The sequence below is a fragment of the Nelusetta ayraudi genome, unplaced genomic scaffold (assembly GCF_046127955.1).
Source record: "Nelusetta ayraudi isolate G7.1 ecotype Tasmania unplaced genomic scaffold, CSIRO-AGI_Nayr_v1 ptg000026l, whole genome shotgun sequence".
NCBI classification, from domain to species: domain Eukaryota; kingdom Metazoa; phylum Chordata; class Actinopteri; order Tetraodontiformes; family Monacanthidae; genus Nelusetta; species Nelusetta ayraudi.
Genome location: NW_027466076.1, coordinates 7,044,440 through 7,067,500, shown reverse-complemented (window position 1 = coordinate 7,067,500; position 23,061 = coordinate 7,044,440). Strand labels below are relative to the sequence as shown.

Genomic DNA, 23,061 nt, shown 5'->3' with positions numbered 1-23,061 from the left:
TTGAACTCATTTTCGAATCTTTATTTTTCATTCCGGACTCCAGTGGCGCAGCTTCACACCATTAATTTGCGAGAGAAAACAGCATATTTCACCATCTATTTCCAGCATCCTGCAGTGACACTCGGCTTCGCTGCTTCCTGCTGGAAGTGAAGCTTTGTTGGACCTTTTACACTTTTGAAACCAAGCTGCAGTTGTCCTCTAGCACCCCCTATGGAAAAAGGAGGTAGTGTTGTTTGCAAGAACTTTGCTCGTGCTTTAGTTTCCGAAGTGAGTCAGAGGGAGATCCGATGGCGATGGAGTAATGTGTTTCTATATGACTGCGAAAAATTAATTATGCAGGTGTCAACATGGTGAAGCAGATTAAACTGTTACCATTTATGCAGCTAATCACCAATGGCGGTGTACGTCTGTATTTAATTGTGATACATTAACAAGTAACAGACTCTGCTGCTTTGTATTTGCAATGCATTTGATAGTTTTAAATGACCAACTTTTAAACCCAATCACAGGCTTTGCTACTGACAACATAAAAACGCTGGTTAGCTTTCCGCTCAGAAATTCAGACTCATCAAAAGAGTCGCAGGACTCTTTTGCACATACTTCCTGGTGGCCGCTTTAAAAAAATAAACGTTTCATGTTTCTGTCGCGTTACATTAATATTTTCTACCCTTGGGCTGCTTAAACGTGCAGCTCCATTTGTTTTGTTTTTCGCGTGCGTGGATTCCTGACCTCCGTCTGACATCACCCTATTTGACCAAATACTGCGCATCATTTCCCGCAGTTCTTGCCCGGGGTCAGCCCTCTGAGACAAGGTTAACTGCTTGATAGTATTTCTAACGGGAGCCATAAACTGTGCATTAAATATTTGGGATGGCCTTAAGGCTATTGACCTACCTCACAGACCATGAACAACACAAACATGCTGCAGATGGCCTTCGCTCAATCACAATGCGCGCCGTATTATTCCGAAAACACCCGCAGTTGCTCAATGATTGTTGCGAAATGTTGGTTTTTTTTTGCTCGTCAGCAGAACCTCTGGCACTGCCTGAGAGAATTAGGCAGAAGAATTAATAATGGCGTTGTGCAGCTTACAGAGTGATATCGTGCGCTAAATTCTCATGGGAATTATGATGTGCTCCGTTTTTTGGGGAGTAACAGCGGGACTGCAAAATCAGCAACATTCTACTCCATCTCATCAGTACCACTTCTAATTACTCAGCTGAGCGGCACTACAATCAAACACTTAAAACGGCACTATTGCAGGGGGGAAACTATTTATAGCTCAGACAGTATTTGTAGTTCTAAACTATTATTTGGACGAACGGAAAGCTTTTTTTTTTTTTTTTTTTTTTTTAAACAAACTTTCAATGATATTTTGTTTTCCTCCAGTCCGCAAAGCTTAAAACTCCTGAAACTGCACAATTGTGAACTGCCTCGGGGTGGGACGAGATCTGGAGATCTCACGAGATCAAATCATGGCGATATTTCTCGTTTAAGTGAAACAGTGTCTCGCGGGCACTTGTCTATTTGTGACCTCTGTGGGCAGTAATGTGCCTTTGCTGTATCTATTCTGCCAAACACTCGCAAGAAGAAAGAGGCCAGAAGAAAAAGAAGACGGTGCCGCAGCCAAACTGAGACCGGTGAGCAGATTGGATGATTGTGAACACTAGCGGCTAACTGAGGTGGTCGCTAGCGGCTACTGTGGTAACAATGTGGGTACACAGTAAACGGGAAACTTCTCTGGCGAAAAGGGAGGTGCGCCACAAGGCTTGCGCCAAAAGCCTTTCGTCTGCATTCGCGGAATCGAAACGTCGACTTTAATCTTGAAACGTCGACTTTAATCTTGAAACGTCGACTTTATTCTCAACATTGCGACTTTCGTCTCGACGAAATGGAAACAAACAAACAAACAAACAAACAAGCAGAAATTCTCTTGTTGTGGCCCTAAGCCTCTTTTGTACAAAGGTCTCAACTGCTCCCAGAAAATGTGGACATGCTCATTTAAAACAAAGCAAAACAAAACATGACTATAGCTGAGGCTCGGTCAGGGGTGGGCAAACGTTTTGACTGGTGGGCCAGAGGGGCCGTAGCCTGAGCAGATGGACGGAGTGATTCGGTGACCCACCTCATAGGAGAAAAAAATATATCATGGGATATGTAGAAAACATGCTTTAATGTCATTTGCCCCCCACAGTATTTAGCTCTTTATTGAAACTACTCTTAAAACACTGGGGGGAAAAATGGATGGAATACAGCTATTTTATGACTTATTATTAATATAATTTCTTCCAAGTTCAGCCGGTCAGATCAGAAAGCTAAATGCATTAGCCCATGCCTGGGCTAAGGCAGAGGGGCTAGCCTGGGCTAGGCTTTATAGTTGTCATGCTGAGAAAAGATAGTTCAGTCTCCGCTTGCACTTTTTACTTTGGTTAAAGTTTTGCAAAATCTTGTTTGCCCTTTAAGAAAATTCTTAATTTTGTTTGTGGAAAGCAGTTCAACCGCTCACACATGGAGGTTATGAATGCAAGTTAGAAAACCATTCAAAATGCCTCTGCAATGTTTTTGTTACTATGTTGTAATGTGTCGTCCTTTGACCCTAATATTGAGCTGAGTGTATCATCACACCCCTAGCAAACCCACATCTTCGAGATAGTGGCCAAACCTAAAATTAATCGGAATCTAAAATTAAGAGTTGCACTTGCTAAGAAAGAAAGAATTCCTCGCCTGTTGTTGTTGGCAGTTGCAACTCCTTCCCCCGCCCCTCCACCCCCAACCCCGGTGTGATCGAGAGTGTTAATTAGCGCCCGAGTGCACCTGCGGTTACCTCGAACGCAGTTAACGCGTCGTAAACTGACAACGTGACAGAATGTCGCGGCGGAGCGCAGCGAATGCTGCAGCACCTCGGTGAAAACCGTCTATTCTGCTCGCGCATTGGCTTTGCCTTTGCAAAAGTGCGCCGGTTGTGCTGATGTGCCACCCTGCCAGGGGCTCGCTCACCTTGTGGTATTTTGGTTTCGATAAAGAGGACAAAAAAAGAGACAAGCAGAATAACTCACTTTTTGAAGCTTTGCATAAGAAGTTTTACGCGAGGCTAAGCTCTTTCCAACCCCGTGAAACCATATCAAAAAAAAAAAATTTCCCCAGTAGTTAAAATTCAGCTAATTTAAGAAAGTGAGGATTTCAGGCTGTAAAACTGGTTGTGAAGCTCATGAATAAGTGAAAGGGAAAAAAAAAAAAATCCAGATGCCAGTGAGGAAACATGCTCATTTTGAGATTAGAAACGTCGTCTCCAGAGATGCGCTGGTGGCGGGCGCCGACGCCTTTTCTTGTGCCTATCGGTCTGGCGAAGGTGTGCTCCGGGGTGCGGGCGCTCTGACCGAAATCATCAGATCTCTGCGGGGGAGGAGGGGGGGGAAAAACGGCGGAAAAACACGCCGCGTCGTCTCTTCCACAAAGAGCGTTTCGTGGGGGAGCGAGGCAAAAGTTAATTTCCGCCGCAGCCTCACTTTACGGGCCGCTGTGAGTGACAGGCGCAAAATAACACGCCCTATTTTCCCCGCGTGCCGAGAAACTCCTTATATTTCCTCTTCACTGAGTGCTGTCGGCGAGCGCGCGTGTTCCCCGCAGCATCTGCAGTCCCCTTGCAACTTTGCGGCGTCCTCGGCCGGGGAGGAGATGCGCCGAATGTCACTCGTTTGCCCAGTCAGTCAACTGTCTTTCAAAAAAAAAAAAAAAAAAAAAAGAAAGAAAGGACGGCGGGTTATATATACATAAATATATTTAAACGCGCAATGTTTTGCTGACTTTGCATATCTCATGCAGCAGCGCCCCGGCCCACCGCATAATAAAGGGGACGCACAAAGTCGGCGGCAGGTGGGGGGGCGGCGGCGGAGGTGGTTCGAGATTCACGACTCACTGAATTGCTCCATATTGGACAAAAATTGGGTTTGACTCCCTCCCTCCCCTCCCTCCCCTCCGTCCCTCGCTGCATCTTAAAGGAATACGCTTGAAAATAAAATGGATATATGCTCAGAACTCAGCAGAGAAGAGAGCGAGAAGAAGAAGAGAAATAAGAAGAAATCTTTTCCAACTTCCTTCTCACTGTTCCAGGAATTGTATTTATTGGAGCATAGTATGTATAAACGTGATTTTTTTTTTTCCTATTTTTTTCTGTATGCTCTTGCCTTCGCCTCTCCTGAGTATGTGTGTATGTTGGTGGATGTACAATCTTCCATATTGATACTGTTAAAGCTTCCTGCCTTAACACCTACGCCATAAATACTTTATCTTGTGTGTGTGTGTGTGTGTGTGTGTGTGTGTGTGTGCGTGTGCGTGTGTGCGCGCGCTTCAATTCAACGGTAATGTCTGATTTGCGAAGGGGTGGGTGGGTGATTCATGCATTTTCAATTGTGCCAGGGCCTCCACTCACAATGAACACCTGCACTCGGGCTTCCACGCAGGCTTCGGAGTTTTTCCGTCGGTCTGTTTTTCAGCACGTTGAAAACCCGTATAAATAAATCATAATCAACGCTGTTTAAATCAGCCGCAACACGTGCTGGACTTGTGGCAGGATACGGAGGGGGGAAAAAGAAAAAAAAAAAAAATCATTTTAATTGGATATGCATTTTAAAAAAACAACAACCCTGCCTTCACCCCGTGACAGGTGGGAGAGGCTCCAGCAAAACCCCGCGACCCTGAGCGCGGGAGACAGCGGGCTTCCAAGACAGACGGACGGATGGATATATTTAAACATTGACTGAATATCTTCCAGCGCCGTCTCTCATGCATCTGGATTAGGCGTTGGGGTCACGGGGTGCCGGAGTCCATTCCAGCTGCTTGCCGGTGAAGGCGGAGTTACAGTCTGGACGAGTCACCCGCTGATCGCGGGAAGCACACGTCGACACGCAACCTTTCCCATTCGCAAGCGCGGACAATTTAGAGTTGCCAATTAGCGCACGTCATGGGGGGGGGGGGCCAGAGCACCTGCAGGGAAGCCACGCTGACTCAAAAATATACCAGTGTTTTTTGAAAAGTCCAATTTTATGGCAGAAAATGCTAAATTTCCCGTCTGATTTGTTGATTTTAATCTCCCTTTTAAAGAGTTGCGAGGCAGCCTCGGCACCCGATTGCACGATCGGGAGCAACAAACAGCTGCAGGCAATTAACGGTCTGACAGAAATACAAAATGAAAAAAAAGAAAGAAGAAGAAATTTAGAACCGCACCGCAAATTCATAACATAAGGTTTATTTCAGAATGAAATTAGAACCAAGTCGTTCAATGTGAGGAATTAGCTCAGTGCTAAAAGGCTCCTGCCGCCTACTTATGTGAATTTCTCTGGGAGATGAATAAAGTATCTATCTATCCATCCATCCATCCATCCACTAGCAGCCTGCTAGGAGAAAAACATGCCCAGTTCATATGACCATTACCGAGCTGACCTAGAGGTCATTCTCCAGGTACCTCGGCTTCGACAGTCCAATGATTTGTACATTAGACTAACTCTTAATTGTCCACATCGGTGTGAGCGCGGCTGGTTGGTTGTATCTCGATTGGGTCCCACTAGCCGTCACCAGACTGTAAACAAAGGACAAACGGCTCATCCCAAAACTGAAACATCTGCAGAATACGGAACAAAGTCATCCTCGCTGTTTCTCCTATCAAATCTGAGGCTAATAGGCGAAAGGTCACTGACTTCATTTGTTAATTTTCAAGTGCTGAACGTGCGCAACCGTTGCACAGACATTGAGCTCCAGGAGAAAACTCAGCTGCCCTGATGAGTTTGTGTCCACCAAGGTGAAGCAAAGCGCATGTGTTGTCGACTAAAAACTCTGTATATAAAGTCAGTGAACACACACACACACACACATATATATATACATATATATGTATATATGTATCTATATATACACATATACACACACATATATATATACAGGTACTACCCGAAAAATTTGAATATCAAGTAAAAGTTCTTTTTTTTTTTACATAAAAGATGAAACCAAGAAACTTTATTGAGCATTGACATATCTCAAGCAGTTCCTTATTGTAACTTTGCTAAGATTTTCAGCTTATTAAAACCACAAACCCACAAACTCAGAAAATTATTATAAAATTTGAGGGGGTTTTTTAAGCTGCAAGACCTGATCAGCAAAATCCAAAGAAATAAAACCTTGAAATATATTGATTTGCATATCATTCGTTTATACAATATGTCAAATTCACCTTTTAAGTTGAATTGCAGAAATACAACAACCTTTTCAGGATATTCTAATTTTCTGGGTTGTACCTGTATATACTTTTTATAAGGTTGGAAATAAATTCTAGAGCGTTAAATCTCAAAGACTTTTCTGGAGCGATCCCAACACAAATGTATAAAGGAACACTTCAAGGCTCGTTTGAATGCATCGCATGAAATGTGTATGACTGACTGACACTTCCTCATCAGCGCCTCCCTTCTGAACCGGCAAGACACCAGACAGCAGCCCGTAGATCAACGTTCCGGGGGGCTCAGCCACGCGGCAGCCCATGTTCCGTGCGCAACGCGCATGTACTGATTCAGAAATAATTGGGTTCCACGTCCTGGTTGGCCATTGTTCTCGTGCTTGTTTTGGGGTCACGGGGTCGCGAATAGCCAAAAGGTGCAATTATTTTATGAAGACGAGAGACGCAGTAAGACAGAGAGAGCGATGGAGGGAGAGAAAAAAAAAAAAGATCAATCTATTGACTGTTTCTTCCCCTGTCAAATTCAATTGTGTTGTGCCAAGCGTTCATACATCAGTCACCGCAATCAATAATTGAAGGCTTAAGAGACACGTGGCATCATATATTAAACAAATCACACACAAAGTACACAGATACCCTCAGGACATCTGCTCTGAATGTTTCTCACACTCCGCTGTTTCTCCGCCGCGGCTTCTTAATTGGACGAAAAACACAATCATTAGATATTTCACCACTCCGGAGCCACGTCTGAAATACTAATTACATATGACGGATCCGCGCAGCACCAGCATATTACAGTGGAGCGCCGTTGGTATCGACTCGGCTGCAGCACGGTGGCTTTCCTTGTGACGGGGGAGCAAATAAATGTGCAACGTTCCAAATTACAGATAGAGATCGAGATGGGAGGAAAAGAGAGAAAAGAGGAGGAGAAAAAGAGGGCAGTTCTCTTTGTTTTTCCGAGACATGCGGGCAATCGCGCTTGCGCTCGCAACGCTGGCCCGTTTTTACCCTGAAGGACTGACCACCTCCAGTGTGGCTCGCGAGACGGAAAGTAAACACACCGACAGCAGAAGTGGAGGTCGCTGGTCAATAAAACAAGGTTTTCTTATCTCGCGCAAAGCAACGGACCTCCCACAAAGACATGACGGCAGTTATATAATGGGAGAGCGAGAGAGAGAGAGAGAGAATGAGAGAGAGAGTGAGAGTGGACGGCAGCCTGTAGATCAGGATCCCGCGTGGGAGGCTCATCGCCGCCTCATATGGTACACAAACAGATTATGATAACAAAAACACGCCTTTAAAAGTGGACGCTCAGCAGCCCCCCCGCAACGGCTGCCAGCACAGATATGAGCTCGGCTGGAAAGTGATCAAATTTAATGCCTCCGTCGCGAGTAAGCTGCTTTTTATTGTTTTTACGCCTTTTTTTCCTTTACTTTTAACCATAAACATGTTTGCATTTTTAGTTGTCATTAGCTACTTTGCTCGGCCGTCGCTCGTTGTAAAGGGCCCCGTGAATCACAGTCGTAGCGCAGTTAGCGCATTGCCTAAGCTGACCGACGATGATTCCCAATTGCAACAGGAGGAGGCGAAGTAGCAGCGAGGAAGGCCAGGAGGCCCATTGCTGTGCTGTTTGGCTTCATTCTAGTCCTTGATATCCCTCGAACGCTAGCTTCATTCTAGTCCTTGATATCCCTCGAACGCTAGCTTCATTCCAGTCCTTGATAGTCATAGAACGCTAGCTTCATTCTAGTCCTTGATATCCCTCGAACGCTAGCTTCATTCTAGTCCTTGATATTCAAGTTCACTGATTAGTTAGCATGCGTCCGACGCTAACACGCCAGAAGGTACAATGAAACATATTACCGTCTAATGTGGTAGTCTACTTCACTTACCTTAACAGATTAGTTCTTAGCTTCTAAAAGCTTTGAAAGAAAGTAAATGTTGAGCGTTTTCTCGCAGCTTCCTCGGGAACCGACCCAACGCGTGACTGAGTCCGTCTGACGCTGTTGGAGAGACAGCAAAGGCAAAACGAGACTCGGCTCCTCCGAGCAGCCGGGCAACGAGTGGAACTTCTGACAAAAAAAGTGGAACTTCACAGAGTTTGTGAGAGCTGGAGCCAGTGTTAAGAGGCGCAGGCGAGATTGAACGCGAATTCGTAGAGCTTCGTCTCCCGGAGGGGGAAGATTCTGCGCGTTCGCTCGTGACTCCTGGTGGAAGATGGGGCAACGGAGCGCTTCGTGTAAAAACGCTCTTTAGCAATCAAATTACACTCACCAGCCACTTAATTAGACGGAATGCTCAGCTGCTTGTTAACGCAAATAGCTAATGGCAGCGACTCAAAGCATGTAGGACGACTTGCTGGGAGTCCAGAACAAGCTTCAGAGTGGTGAAAAAAAATAAATAGAGGATATCAGTGAGTGTGAATGTGCTGAACATTTGCCGCTCACTTACTGACTGACTGCTGCTGATCTGCTGGGAATTTCCCCACAGTCACAACCATCTCTGGGGTTTACAGAGAACGGTCCCAAAAAGGAGAAAATATCCAGTGAGCGGCATGAGTGTGGAGGAAAACGCCTCGTTGATGACAGGGGTCGGAGGTCAGACTGCTTGGAGACCGCAGAAAGGCAACAGGGACTTGAATGGTCGCAATCGAGGTGAACGGAATGCCTCCAACCTTGAAGCAGTGTAGTAAAATCACAATCTGGGGATGCTGGATGTTGTCACGGTCAAGCTATTGTTGTTGTTGTTGTTGGCGTTGTTGTCGTTGTTGCACTGCCACAACGTGCCTGTGCAAGTCCCAACGCTAATCTTTGCGCTTCTTGGTTGGAGACGTCGTTAAGACGCCTCGCCGTCAAGTCATTTTGCGGGAGCTCGGCCTCGCAAGGTCACACGACGCACCCGCGGCACACGCGCACGTGAGCCCCCCCATGCAAAGAAAAACAGACGAGAAAACAACTTTCTTAGGTCTCGTTCGGTCACCTAGCAACTGGTGCCTCGATGTGCCCGGTCTACACGCTGCACCCAGCGGAGAAACCCGGATGCCGCTGTGCCCTTAATAATAATAATAAAAAAAAGAAGCACTTCTTCAAGGACAAGATATCTCATATGTTTTTTTATCATCTGGATGGCATGGCGAGTCACTGTATTTTTCCCAGAGTATTCTGGGAACCGTGACTCTCACCTGGGAACCGTGACAGTCGGGAGATGCTTGCTTTCTCCGACCCGGCTGTGCAGAGTGGAGTGGACTGACGTTCTGGGCCACAATGGGTTCTAAAGTGTGACAGAGGGGGCCGGACTAGGAGCAGATGGATGGAGTGTTTTTGGTGACCCACTTCATAGGAGGAAAAAATTGATCATGGGGTATGTAGAAAACATGCTTTAATGTCTATTGAAAATAAAGAAATGCGTTCCAACAAAATATCCGGCTTTGAAGCCCCACGGTATTCAGCTCTTTATTGAAATGACTGTTAAAACACTGGAAAGCTATTAGATTACTTACGTGTTATTATTATAATTTCTTCAAGTTCGATGGGCCGGATTAACAAGCTTAACGGGCCGCATATGGCCCCCGGGCCGTAGTTTGCCCACGCTTGAGTGCCGAGATTACCAGCGGACGGACCAGCAATGGCTCGTTGACAAGTCCAGTAAAGCGTTGTTTATGATTGTCTTTCTCAATGTTTACCTTGCGTTTTGTGTCCACGCGGGTCAGCTGGCCGTCGGCTCGGCTTTGGGTTACGTGCGAGGAAGGCGTTCCAGGTCCACTTTTCGCAGTAAAGTTCGACGGACCAAATAACAAGAGAAAAAAAACAAAACAAAACAAAAAAAACACTTAAAAGTCCAAGATAACGCGCGTCAGCGCCAGCAGCGGCGTTTTTTGCGAGCCTGCGCCGGTTGTAAATTATTTGGTGCCAACAAAACGGACAAACGCCTCGTATACGGAGTTTTATGGTAAAGCACAGCGGCGAGGGAGAGAGAGAGAGACGGAAAGGGACAGGGAGAGAGAGAGAGAGAGAGAGAGAGAGAGCGGCCCCCGGTTTTGATGAGGCAGCGGGCGGGCGCACGGCGAGCACAGCAGGTTGCCGGTGACCGCGCCGCCCTTATAAAAACAAAGAGATTATGCCGAAGAAACATTTAACCAACACGTCCTTGCTCCGTCTTCCCTCCGCCGAGCCTCCTCGGCCTTCGGGCAAGAAAGAAAAGAGAGAGAAAAAAAAAAAGCAGTCCGGGAAAATTACACCGAGGCATTGAGTGGGAGGTTGTTTTTTTTTTACTGTAAAACGGTCTGTTGTGGTTTCTCTCCTCCTTTTGCGGTAAATAAGCGCAGAGTGCAAAGTGGCCCGGTCTTCCTCGCCAACGAGGACGGCGGGGCGGCGTCCGTGAATTTACAAAAGGGTTCACTCGCTCAGCTGCCTCCTTTGTTTTCTCCCGGACTAAAGGTGGCTGAGGACGGAAAAACGCCAACACACGCACAAACACAAGCAAGGCTATAATTTCAATGTTTTATGTATAATTATTTATACACATACACATAAATATGTACATATATATATATATATACATACATACACACACACACACACACACACACACACACACACACACACACACACACACACACACACACATTTATATGAATTCATCGGTTATTCATTGGAATCAGTCACGGGTTCCTTTGCCTTTCCAAGCCATTCTAATGCTGTCCAAAAATGTGCAACTGTCAGGAATCAAACCAAAAGAAGAAAGACAATATAATTAAAAAAAAAAGCAGGAAACTGCCAACAAAATCTTCAGGGTGTCCTAATCCTGCCGGCAACAGTTGGCAACGGTATTAAAGCGTTTAAAATATTGATAATATTCGCAGCCTTTTGTTATCCTGGTCTCTTGCTGGTCTAGCTTCTCTGTTTTGTTGTCTCGCTGCGCGCACATCACACCCGCTGCTCTTGTTCTCCACCCAAAAGGTGAGAGCTGCCCCATTTGCATTTGTCCTGGGCGACACCGCCGGCCACTCTCTCTCTCTCAGGGTCGGCGCTACACGTGTGTTCCAAGTGCGCGGGCGCGCGGTTGTGTGGTCGTGCGCGGGACCCCTGCACACACTGGTGTGCGACACAAAGAGCCGGGTCCCCCGGAGCAGTGGGCTCAAACCTCAGAGAAGCGTCCCAGTGACAGCGCCAGGGTCCGCGGAGCTAATCAGGCCCCTGGGACTCGCTCTCAGGCAACAGCTCTTGTTGTTGATACTGCGGGGCTCCTCGACGCGCAAGGACAAAGAGGGATAAAGTCGGTCTGAAGGTCTTCCTCTCCCAGCAGCTTGGAGCCCACCTCTGACTTTAGGTGCCCACTGCATGAATGCATGAGCGGCGACTCGACGCGTGAGTAAGCGCAGCTCAAGGCATCCTTCAAGTCGCCCAAGTCTCAACGCAAACGACTCTAAACGTTTCGCCGTGTTAAAAGGTACAGTGCATGAAATTCTGCTGTCTGGGGATCACATGTTAGACTCCCAAGCTTGCCAGTGTACTACCTTCCCGTAAAATAAACCAGTTTAAACAATTGGTTTGCCTGTGTGTAATATTTGGAGATTTTGAAAGGAAACTGCAACATCACGTGGTTACATTTTAGGTTGCATGATTCACCCTCTCATCCTCCCTCTCCTGAGCTTGCCAGTAAACTATGGTGGCCTGTGATGAATACCTCGTCCACCATCTTCTTTGTTGTTTCATTTGAGGACACGAGCAGTGACCCAAATGTGAATAAAGCAGAAGTGAAAGCATAGCTTAAGCTAAATACGAAATTCGTTCTCAGACTGGATGGTCCGTACTGACACCTGCTACATCGTTAAAAAAAAAGAAAAGAAACGTTTGATGGGTAGGAACACCAAACTACTTTTAGTCTGCACTGATTATACACTTCCACAAACACATTTCTGAGAAGTATGGTGCGTTTTGGCAACAAATCATGCCAAATTTAACAAACTGCACCTTTAAACACACAACATTGCAATTTACTGGAAGGGGACCTGTCTGTCTTTAATGAAAGTAATGCTTGAAGTAAGTTTTGGACGCTAGTCAGTGCTACTGCGTCATCATTATTCTGAAGAACTGAACCCCGGGGACGAGCTTCCAGCGAGGAGTTTCTGTTGTTTCTCCACATCAAGGACGCACGGCGGTGTAATCCATCTGAAGATCTCCCCGCACACTGACTGTTTTAAGGCCGTGTGGATCAGTCCACCAGTATATATGCTAATACACACACACACATATATATATATTGCTTGTGGCAGTGCGCGGCTACAAGGATGTACTGTCGCATCATATATAATGATATTTAAATGCAAAACTGTGAATAAACAATGGGAAAAGTTTCTATACAGTCAGGCGTAACACTCACGTTACCAACCAAGTGCATATCTGAGATACATCCCGGGAGTTCAAAGTTAAGATTAACAGCACACTGGATGAGATTAAGACATAATTAATACACAAATGAATAACTGAAATAAAAAAAGACAGTCCTTGATCTACATTCTTGTGGAGAAACCTCATTAAGCTGCAGTTACACGCTATTTACTCCAAAAAGCGACATTAAAGCTTATATCAAAGATTAAACTACAGTTTATGTTTCTTGAAGACATACTTGTGGATGCAATTTTAATGCGTCTTCTTGTTTGTAACGATTTAATCCGTGCAATTAGAAACCTGGCAAACTCAAGGTTATCATCCCTGTGATGGGGAGGAAAAAAATCATTAAAGAATGTTCATGCTGCATTCTTGCCCTCCTCAAAATAATTGCATGTTTAACTTTTTGACACCAAAACAAATCGATATAATGTCAAGAAACTGGTGTCATGCTAAATTTATTTGTGGTTGTTTTTTTTTTTTGTTTTTTTTTTATGGCAAATGAAGCCTATGTGTTTTTGTTTGCAATGAAGAGCAAAAGTCCCACCGCAGAAAAAGAGCATCCGCCTCCAAACATCGGAAAATAAAATAATTTACGGGCGGCGGAGTCTTTCCAATCACGTCAGTCGGCGGAGCTGCAACCTCTCCTCGTGTTTTATGGAAATCAAATGTCAAAACTGAATAACTGGATTCCACCAAAGCCTCTCCAGCGATCTTGCCCTCGGGCTTCTGACATTCATGCAAAGCTGAAGACAAACTGTCTTTGGTGATTGGTGCAAAATTGCCCCAGGGGCTAGAGCAGCTGCCAATCAGCGGCGCTGCAAAATAGCCGGGATTTTGATCCGGAGCTCCTGTGTTGTGCCTTGCTGACACTGTGCGGGATGGGAGGGGTGGGGTTGGGGGGGCGTGGGGGGAAGGGTGGTTGCGTGGGAAGGTGGGCGGGGGGGGGGGGTTAACTGTGGGGAAAACGACAGAATTCAGAATAGGAGCGAACAGGCGGTGACAGGTGATCAGGTGACACAGGAGCGGCGCCAACCGCGCTGGTATCGCTGCCGGTAAAGGAGTCACAAAAAAAGATATGAAGAAACCTTAAAAATGGAAAAGCTGCTCTTGCTCGTGGCTTGTTTTCTAGTTGTTGGGGTTTTTTTTTGTTTGTTTTTTTTTTTAAAGAATAAGTTTTCCTCAACTTAATAAAGCCGAGCCAATAAAAAGCTGCTTAAAGTGATGCTAAGAACAACAGATTGTGGGTATGAAAAGCTTGCTCTCTGGTATTGCTTTGTTTTTCCCCCCACACAGAGCAGCAGGGAGGAGATACTTTATACATATTAAAGTGTACTTCAGTCGTGACATAGCCGGGTACTTTGTGCTTTTGTTTGTGAGAAGCGTAAATAAAGTCAACTCTGTGCGGGGCGGTGGGGGTAACAGAGGGCGAGAGAGAGCGAGCGAGGTGTGTGTGTGGGGGGGCGTGGGGGGGCTATCACAACTGGGCTCGCTGCCAACAGCGCCACCGGCGGTGTACATCTTGAAACGCCGTCATGAAATCTCAGAACAAAGTTCACATCACGCGCCGCGTCCACCGGGACCAATTATCCGCTTCTCCTCCTTAGCCGCGCAACTCTCAATTTCCTCTCGTTTTTCAAAACAAAGCACGAGGAGTTCGCACGCGGGGACGTGAGCGCGATGTTTATGGGCGGCGGCGGCGGCGGCGTTCTCAAACGCAGCGATTAACAGATGCTGACGGCGAAATAAATGAAGAGGGGAGACACAATGGGTTTTTATTTTTCCTTTTCGTGTTCTAATCGAAACGTACGGTGCCGCCCGCTTTCCGACTGGGTTGGCCGTGACGCCGGTGACTTGTGATCGATATTCATAAATATGGATGCACCGATACCGATACCAGTACAGGGGTATCAGTACTACCGGTGTTGAGTACTCTGCTCGTACTTGTAAAGTCCGTGCCGATACCACCACACCGAGTTGTATGAGTATATAACAATTTAGCTGAATTTGTGTTTGTACTGCAGTGAAACTTGTGACAGTCGCCCCTGATCTAGAACAGGCATGGGCAAACTACCGTCAGGGGGGCCACATGTGGCCCATGAAGCTATTTAATCCAGCCTGCCAAACTTGAAGAAATCACATTAATAGCAAGTTAGTAATGAAGTAGCAGCATTTCATCCATTTTGTCAGTGTTTTAAGAGTATTTTTAATAAAGAGCTAAACACCGTGGGGCTTCAAAGACAGATACTTTATTCTAATGCGTTTGCTCATTTTCAATAGACATGTTCATAAGCACATGTTTTCTACACATCCCATGATATATTTTTTTCTCCTATGAGGTGGGTCACCAAAACACTCCATCCATCTGCTCCTACTCCTGTCAATTTTTAGAACCCATTGTGGCCCCACCAGTCAAAAAGTTTGCCCACCCCTGCTCTGGAAAGACATGCTGAGGAATGTTGCCCAAATAACAGAACATCCGCGGAAAACTGAAAAAAAAAAAGAAGAAAAAAAAAGAATCAAAGTAATTCTACGATGTGTAATGACCTTATTAAGTACTCAGCGTCGGTATAGGTGAGTACCAAAGTACCAAGTATTTGTACTCTGCTTGTGTAAAAAAAGAAAAAAGTGATATTGGCTCATCCCTAGTGGTGATGAAGAAGTGACAGCCCGACCGCTGGTGGATGACGCATGCGTTTCCCACTCCGCGACGCAATCATGTCTGCGAAGAGCGCAATACATGGGGCTGTGTCAACAGTACGTAACAATTACTGCCGGGGTAAAAGTTCTGGCGGGGGAGGGGGAGAGGAAAAAGTACGGCAAAGTGCACGGCAAGGTCTTTAATCAGCGCTGGACAGCTCAGGTGTTTTGCCTGTCCGCCGCTGTGATTTGTACCTCTGGGAGACGGAGCGGCACCCTTTACTCTCTCCCTCCGCCGTCGACCTTGAGTGGGCAAAAAAAAAAAGGAAAAGAAGAAGAAGAAGAAGAAGAAGAAGCGGCAGAGGGATTGGCTCGGGCCCAAACGTGAGTAGTCATCTGTCCCCCCCGATCAGTCAGCCTTCCTCTTTCCAAAACAAGGGCAAAGGACGGGGTGAAAAACACGCGGGGAGGGAAGGGGAGGGAAGGGAATGCAAGGGGAAGGAGGGTCTCGCCAAAAAAACAAGTGCTCCTCGGTGTAAACAGGAAGGAGACCGCCACCCCCCCCCCTCCACCACCATCAGAATCACCCCTGCGGAGAGACCGATGTGGAGTCGCCGAATGTGCCAGAGGCGCGTTAACCGCCGGGTGGAAATCAAACACAGAGGCCGCGGATTCATTTTGGTCTTTCTGGTCATTGTTTTGCGCTCCGTAGTCGTTTTGTCTGCACACTCAGTAAAAAAAATGCACTGCGGGTAATTGCAAGGTCGGCGCCAATCGCTAATGCATCAGCCATGGGCGTCTTAGAAGAACTAGATACTGGACTTCTAATGTGGCTCTGCAGCGATTTTCTTTTCCAGTGGCCACTTGAGGTACTGCAGCTAAAAATGCAAAAAATAAAAATAAATTCCCATAGACGGCAATGCAAAAATGAAAACAGCTGTGTGTGGTTCATAACAAATCTTTCTACAGTATATTTTTGACATTTTTTGGAGGGACTTTTTATGTGTCTGAAAAGGTTATTAAAGGCCAGAAAATCCCAAGAAACGACTTTATTCCCAGCACGACATCACATGCTGTGTCTTGAGTCATTCCGATAGAATGGAATAGAATATAATACACTACAATCGCTGCACTTTCTTTATCCCAAATTTGGAAACTACGCGTCTATGCAGCTACGGATGATGCGTTCGGATGCAACCTCATGCCAGCATCCAACAGAAACCATTTCCGTCGACCTCAGTGGGCCAGTCGGCCTACTCTGCACTGGTGCCCTTATACGCCCCAGAAGAAGGTGGAGCAGTGCTGCGGGAGGCCCCCTTGAGACTGACGGCGGCTCGAGGGCAAGCGTGCATGCTGCACTAACAGCAGTTTTATCAAAAATGGATTGGCATGTGCATTCATATTGAAAGCGTATGCGACTCTGTGGGTGGGCCTTGGGGAGGCAGGAACACTGGCAGACCTTCTTAGCCACAGTGCGCCAGGGTTGCGCTCGGTATGGTCCTCTCCCTTATAAAGTGCTGCTGGCAATTTCACATATTTATATGGATGTACAAATGGTCACATTTAAAAGAGTTTAAAAGAGTTCTTGAATTCTATTTTAATACGCTCGCGGTCTCTCTGTACGTGCCGCACACGTGTTTACGGTCTGCTGTTCGGTTAGCTAGCCGCACTCCAAGTCTTTTGAAGAATGCGACAGCGCCCGATCTTTTAAGTGACTCGTTTCACTTTCTCGGCTGCGATGAACCGTAAATTATACATTTGTTTTGATCTCCGTCAGCAGTGATGCAAATGTGTTTCATGGCACTGGCGTGCAATCCCCGCGTGGCAGCTGAGGGCACGTTTGCCACAGTGCCGTGTGCCGCATCGTGTGCATTTTCTTCACCGTAAATATTGCAGTGAGACAATGAGGAGTGTTTCCATGATCGCCAAAGGCAAAATCAAGGAAACGCCAGAGGGTTTTTTTTTGCCATGTAACTAATGTAAGTACCATCACTTCACAACTGTGTTACAGGAGTAAATGACCTCCTATTGCAAGCCGCGAAAAGAAAAACTATAGGTTTCTAATCAGCAGGACACAATCACAAGTCTTACACGTTGAACCCACTGAAGATGGGCGCTGCAAAAGCCAGAGATTGGCATGGCCACCATTTTCAAATATAAATACATCATTATGTGGCTGAGATTTTAGAATATGACTCGCCGCAGAGCCAGACAGTGGCTGGTGCGAAGAGAAAAGCAGCCCCCTGCTATAGACGGCAGAAAGAAAGGTTCTCGCTTTGCATAATCACATATCAAGGCAGGGGCGCCTACACGCTCACCAGGTGGAAATTTAATTTAAACCTTTGCTCTGTGCCGCACAAAACTCACCACTCTCTGCTCCTCTCCCTGTCTCACTTCGCTGTTCTCAATCTAATAAAGAGGAAATAATTAAAAAGAAATTTTGCGGCTGCAGAGGAAATTACTGATAGCGGTTGCGATAGCAGTTGGGGACGAACGTAAAAGACAGTCGGCTACTTCTGTGTTTAATCCAGAGACCCTGCACGTGTGAAACAGAGAGGAGGCGCCGCACTGGACAAGAGCGGCGACCTCCGGCAATCCTCGTCTCATGCTAATAGGATATGTGACCCCCGGTGGCCATCAGGAGGTAGCGCTTAAGGTATAACTGACCCTGAATCAATGCCAGTCACTCTGCCCCCTCCCGCCCCCCCTCCAAAAAACGCGGTCATGTTGTCTTACACAAGAATCCTCTGGATGTTATTGTTTCTAAAATAAACACTGAAAAGAGGGAACAAAGACGCGAATTGAACAAAAATAAAGAAATAAATAAATAAATAAAAAATCTGGTATTTTGCAGAACACAAGCTGCTGTGATGATTGTCGGAGCTGCAGCGGCTTCCAGCTGAGCACCTGCATGTTTAATTCATAAAGTCCTTTGGAACACCATGGGTATTTTTTTTTTTTTTTTTAGTATGGCTGGTTATACAAAGGCAATACTGCCGCATATTATCAGCAGACCGGAAACATGCTTGACAAAAGGGGGTGCCACATGAAGTGAAAGCTTCATCGGAGTGGAAAGTAACGGAACCACTAATTAGCAAGTGAATGATGCAGGTGACACATTGTTTCCGGTTTATCTTTCATAGAAATAAATGAAAAGTGGGCACGCAATTTGATAAATCCACAGCTTGAGTCGTTCCACATAAACAAAATATTGGAGTTTTAATGAAATTTTGATGTGGACCACACTGAAGCAGCCCTTGATATGATATTCTCTCTTTTTTCCCTTCCCCCTCTTTGTTCCTTTTATTTCAAGACGGCATTGATCTATTCAGACGATCTATTCAAATGCTGGGAGCACGGGTGCTTACCTTGCAGGGTATCACCCAGTCATTAGCGGTATTATCCATTCACACATGCGGAGGGATGGTGCAACATCGGCAGTTTAAGGCTGAGTATCTCTGTCAAGGACACTTGGACGCGTGGGCTGCAGGGTGCATGGTGGGGGTGGAAGCACCAAGCTGTCTGCGGCTGGACAACCTCTTTACCACCTGATCCACGGGCGCCCCGGAGAAGAAAAAAAACAAACCAATGTCAATCAAAAACTTGTGCACCGACAGAATAATAATTATAAAGAGGACGATGATTAATATTTCCAGATTGTGAAATGAGTGATTTTTTTTTTAAAAAAAAGGAAAGATAATATTAAGCACTTAATTGGTTGTAAAATAGAAATGATATACAGCAAGAAGTCTGCTGACCCTTTTTAAAATTTCACATCCACCTTATAAGTATAAGGCATTTTCAGTTTTCATTTCAAATCTAAAATCAGCTTCCTTTTTTTTAGTTGTGACCAAATCAGGAAGCAGCAGCTGCCCAATAGCCCTAGCGTAGCTGCCGCTAAAGACGCTAGCATGGCTACAGTAGTAGTCGCAGCTTTTTCATTAGGAAAAAAAATGCTGCTCAAGGCTTTTTTCTGTGGAAACATGTTTTCACTTTACTCCAAGAGTCAGGAGTTGCGGCACACGGCACCAGCCCCGGCACAGCTGTCAGCGGCTGAAGCTGGAAACTTGAAAATGGAACGGCTACACTCTACAAAGGTCGCCCTTTTCTTTCAACTTTTCTACAGTACGTTTTTTTTTTTTTTGGTTTAGTTTTTCTTAAGCTGGTAGTGGAATTAGGTTTTTTGGACCATGTTAGAAATCCGCAGAATGAACTGAACTGTTGTAGAAGGTTTGCAGTACCCCCAAAAAATAAACAACAGTTTAAAAAGTCTTGAAAAGAATCAAAGGATTTGCCTTCTTTATGACGAGACAGTATGTTCAAATGCACTAGGCTACCAGAAACATAAAACAAATAGATACAACAGCCAACAGACTGACTGGGAAAACCTTCCTTCCTTATTCTAATATGCAGTAAACTCCCCCAGAAGTGTTCAGGTTCCAGTAGTGTCAAAGCTCTCGCTTATTAGGAAACAATAACGCAAAAAAACAATAACCTTGAGCGCACGGCGGCTAACAATGAGCCCTCGGTGATGGATGAACTCAGCTGTGGAAGAAGTGCGCGCCGTAAACGCATTCTCAGCCGGCTCGAGTTATTTGCGCCAGCGTTCAGTCAGTCAGAAAGGGAAGCTGAGGCCTAAATCAATCCACAGGATCCATCCATCATCTCGCTATCTCTGTGGGAGACACGCTGATGGATCTGCTCGCGTCAGGCTGGCACTCCACCTTAAAAATGGGGCTCGCCCCTGTGTTTTCGTCTTGTCACCGAGTGCGGACGTGAGGAATTACAGGCATGAGCCAATAGCTTCATATTATTTGGTGTAATCGTATTTTCCCGCTTCGTGTCTTCATCATATGGGCTTAGCGGTTACTGATATTGTCAAGGTGTTTAATCATCCCGTTTCTGAGATATTGACCATGGTGATTCGATCCCTGACAGTTTCTATTAGTGCTCTCATGAGCTGAGTAACTTTGTGCGCACTGTGTTTAAAAAGAAGGATGTAATGTTTGTAAGAAATAAAGCTAGCCTGACACGCTAGATGAAAGGTTTCCCAAATCCTATGGATTTATCTGACACGGCCATCTGGTAAAGAGCCTGTAGACAAAGTAGAGAATTTGGAACGGGCTTGAACAAACCTTGAAAGGTGTGAGTGGGCGAACCATCTGTCTTTCATTGTCAGGTGGAACCAATTCGATTGGTAATGGCGAGGCGGGCTTTAAGTCTCTAAGTCTTACTGGTGTGAGAGACGACGTTAGCCATGAGTCAACATACCTCACGGCGAGTCTGCTGCTACGGCAACAAACATGCTAATCTCTCTAGCAGGAGCAGCACTTGCGACCACTTCTTGCCCACGTTTGCCGTCTCCTTCTGTGTGCCTTGGTGGCAGCGATCAGTAGTTATTTACAATTGATGGTAGGGTTAGACTAAATCAGGAAACCTCCGAAGGTCCTCCGATGACAAATACAGAAGACGAAAATTACGATTTTAATAATATAACCTTCTGACAAAATCTCCCCCAGACTCTGCCCTCTCTGTCGGTACAGTGCAGAGCAAATGGTCATGCCTGTACAGTAAACCTCACAGTAATTTGCTGTCCAACTGCAACCAACATTGATCGATCACGCAAACCCAACTACTTGGAGATTTTGGTGACATTTTAGATTGCAGCGTCTTTCACTCTACTCCTCCTGAGCTTGACAGTGAGCTACGGTGGCCTGCGCACCAAACCCGGATACCTCGTCTGCCTTCTCCTCTATTGGTTGATTTGAAGACGCGAGCAGTCACCCTAGTAATGAAACATGCAGTCAGGCGGGCTGGATTGTCCATCCCCGGCTGGTGCAAGATGGCAGCTTTTATTGTATTGCGATTATACACTTTCATTAATGTATTTATGAGAAACATATTAAGTTCTTACCGATATAAAAATCATAAATCAAGCCAAATATTCCACAATGGACCTTCAAATGGGAGCCATTTAAAGCAGCGTGGTTTTCTACATTCTCCAGAATCATCTGGGCTACTCACACTGCCCCGGCGAGTTGATGTTTGTTTAGAGCGTCTCTAATTAAGCCCTCCTGCGCGCTACAGAGTCTCCCGCCAACCTGTCCATGACCTACCTCGCCTCGCTTCAAGATCAAGCCACCCAGAGTGTTTATCACCGCAGCCTCAGACGTGCTCACTGTCAGCCTGCCTGCCCGCCCGCCCGCCCGCCTGCCTGCCTGCCAGACAGACAGTCGCCCGTCCTCGATCACCAACCTGCTTGATTAGCAGGCAGCCTGTCAACTCAGCTATCTGCCTGATCGATCACCAGCCTTGCCAGCCTCACTTCCTAGTCGTTGGCTCATCCCTCGCTCGGTTTGTTCCAGCGGGCGATTAGTATCCTTTAAATGATATGAAGGGGGGGAAAAAAAGCTACCAAATCTATAACCCGTTTTCGCATCTTCAATCGTATCTTGGTTAAAAACAGAACATTTGCAGGTTGAAATTGTAGATAACCCTTTGCAATAATGGTCCAGAAAAGTGTCCACTTGCCTTGTATTTACTGACGCTGGCTGTAGTTTTCAGTCTTAGTCGCTAGAAAAAAATTAATACATTTAGCATGGAGGTGTTTGTTTGGTTGTAACCTGCAATGCCACCACTAGATGCTCCCAGACATAGTTGGGATGCAACTGCGCGTTCGCGTTGTACTTGTATACTCGTGAAATAGCCTTTTAATCCATAACAGCAAGGACAGGTGTACATTTTACAGCGATGACATTAAAGCTTTATGAGGAAGCTTCCCACGTGACATTTTAGGACCAACAACTGCACGGCTGGTCAAGCCTCCCTGCACTTTAGATAAACTTCCGACGTGCCGGGACCGTAGACACAATTTGATCAGTTCTATCGATGGTTATGATCTTAATCCACAAAGTTGCTGAATGTGGAGTTGGATGACCTTCTCTTATCACGGGGAGCACAAGACAACCGCGAGTAGCGGTGGATCGCTCTCCGTCAGGGCTCCAATCACACGCAAATCGCGCCAATCAATTCTGCAGCCCCGGAATTTTAAAACATCTATTGTTTCCGTGCATGCAAAGGTCAAATGTAAGCTGCAATCAAAGTAAATGTAGTTAAATGTCAAGACAACACACTATCCAAGCACATTTGTTTAACCTTTTATTCTGTATCCCCCCCCACCTCAACCGAACCTCCTGCATTAAATAAAGTATACGACCTTTTATTTGCACACACGGAGCAGGAAGCTATTTGGGTATAATTAGAGGAGCGGTGATAAAACAGCTGTTAGCCAGAGATGTAAGCTAAGCTGAGCTGGGAGCCAAGGCTTTGGCGGACGGATAAGGATCAGTCATCAATGGGACCACCGCCTATTGCCTCTGCATATCTCACTCTCATCAGCCTCCGTTGGGCAGCAGCTGTGGCGGAAAAATTGACTTGGTGCTCGCCGCCTCGACTGATGCGACACTCGAAGGCGAGCTGCGACTGGATGCGGCAAACGGGTGGAGAGAGGGAGACGTTTTACCCACTGGAACCGGCGGTTTCACTTAAATCTCACTTTTAAAATGAATAAAACATGGAGGCGGCAAAACAACTTTCAAGTCGAGACACCCCCCTTTTACTGTATACATGAATAAAATGGCGATATATTTCGCAAACAATACAAAACAAGACGTATCTGCCGGTGGCTAAAACAGATGATTCCGCGGCGGGGATGAAAAATGTGCATTTCAAACTTCCACTCATATTTCCCCTCCGCTATCGCGGCGGTGCCAAAGATCAGAGCCGAGCGCATTAGTCTGCGATTATCTT

At 46.0% G+C, this 23,061-nt stretch overlaps 1 protein-coding gene across 2 annotated transcripts in view; it reads right to left on the bottom strand.

Moving 5' to 3' along the window:
- Positions 1–23,061, bottom strand: part of unc5da (unc-5 netrin receptor Da) — a 239,964-nt gene that overhangs the window by 176,141 nt on the left and 40,762 nt on the right. For both annotated transcript variants that reach the window (XM_076029434.1, XM_076029435.1), the window contains exon 2: positions 18,621–18,800. The gene's annotated coding sequence lies outside the window, so the exon portion shown is untranslated. The remainder of the gene's footprint in view (positions 1–18,620; positions 18,801–23,061) is intronic.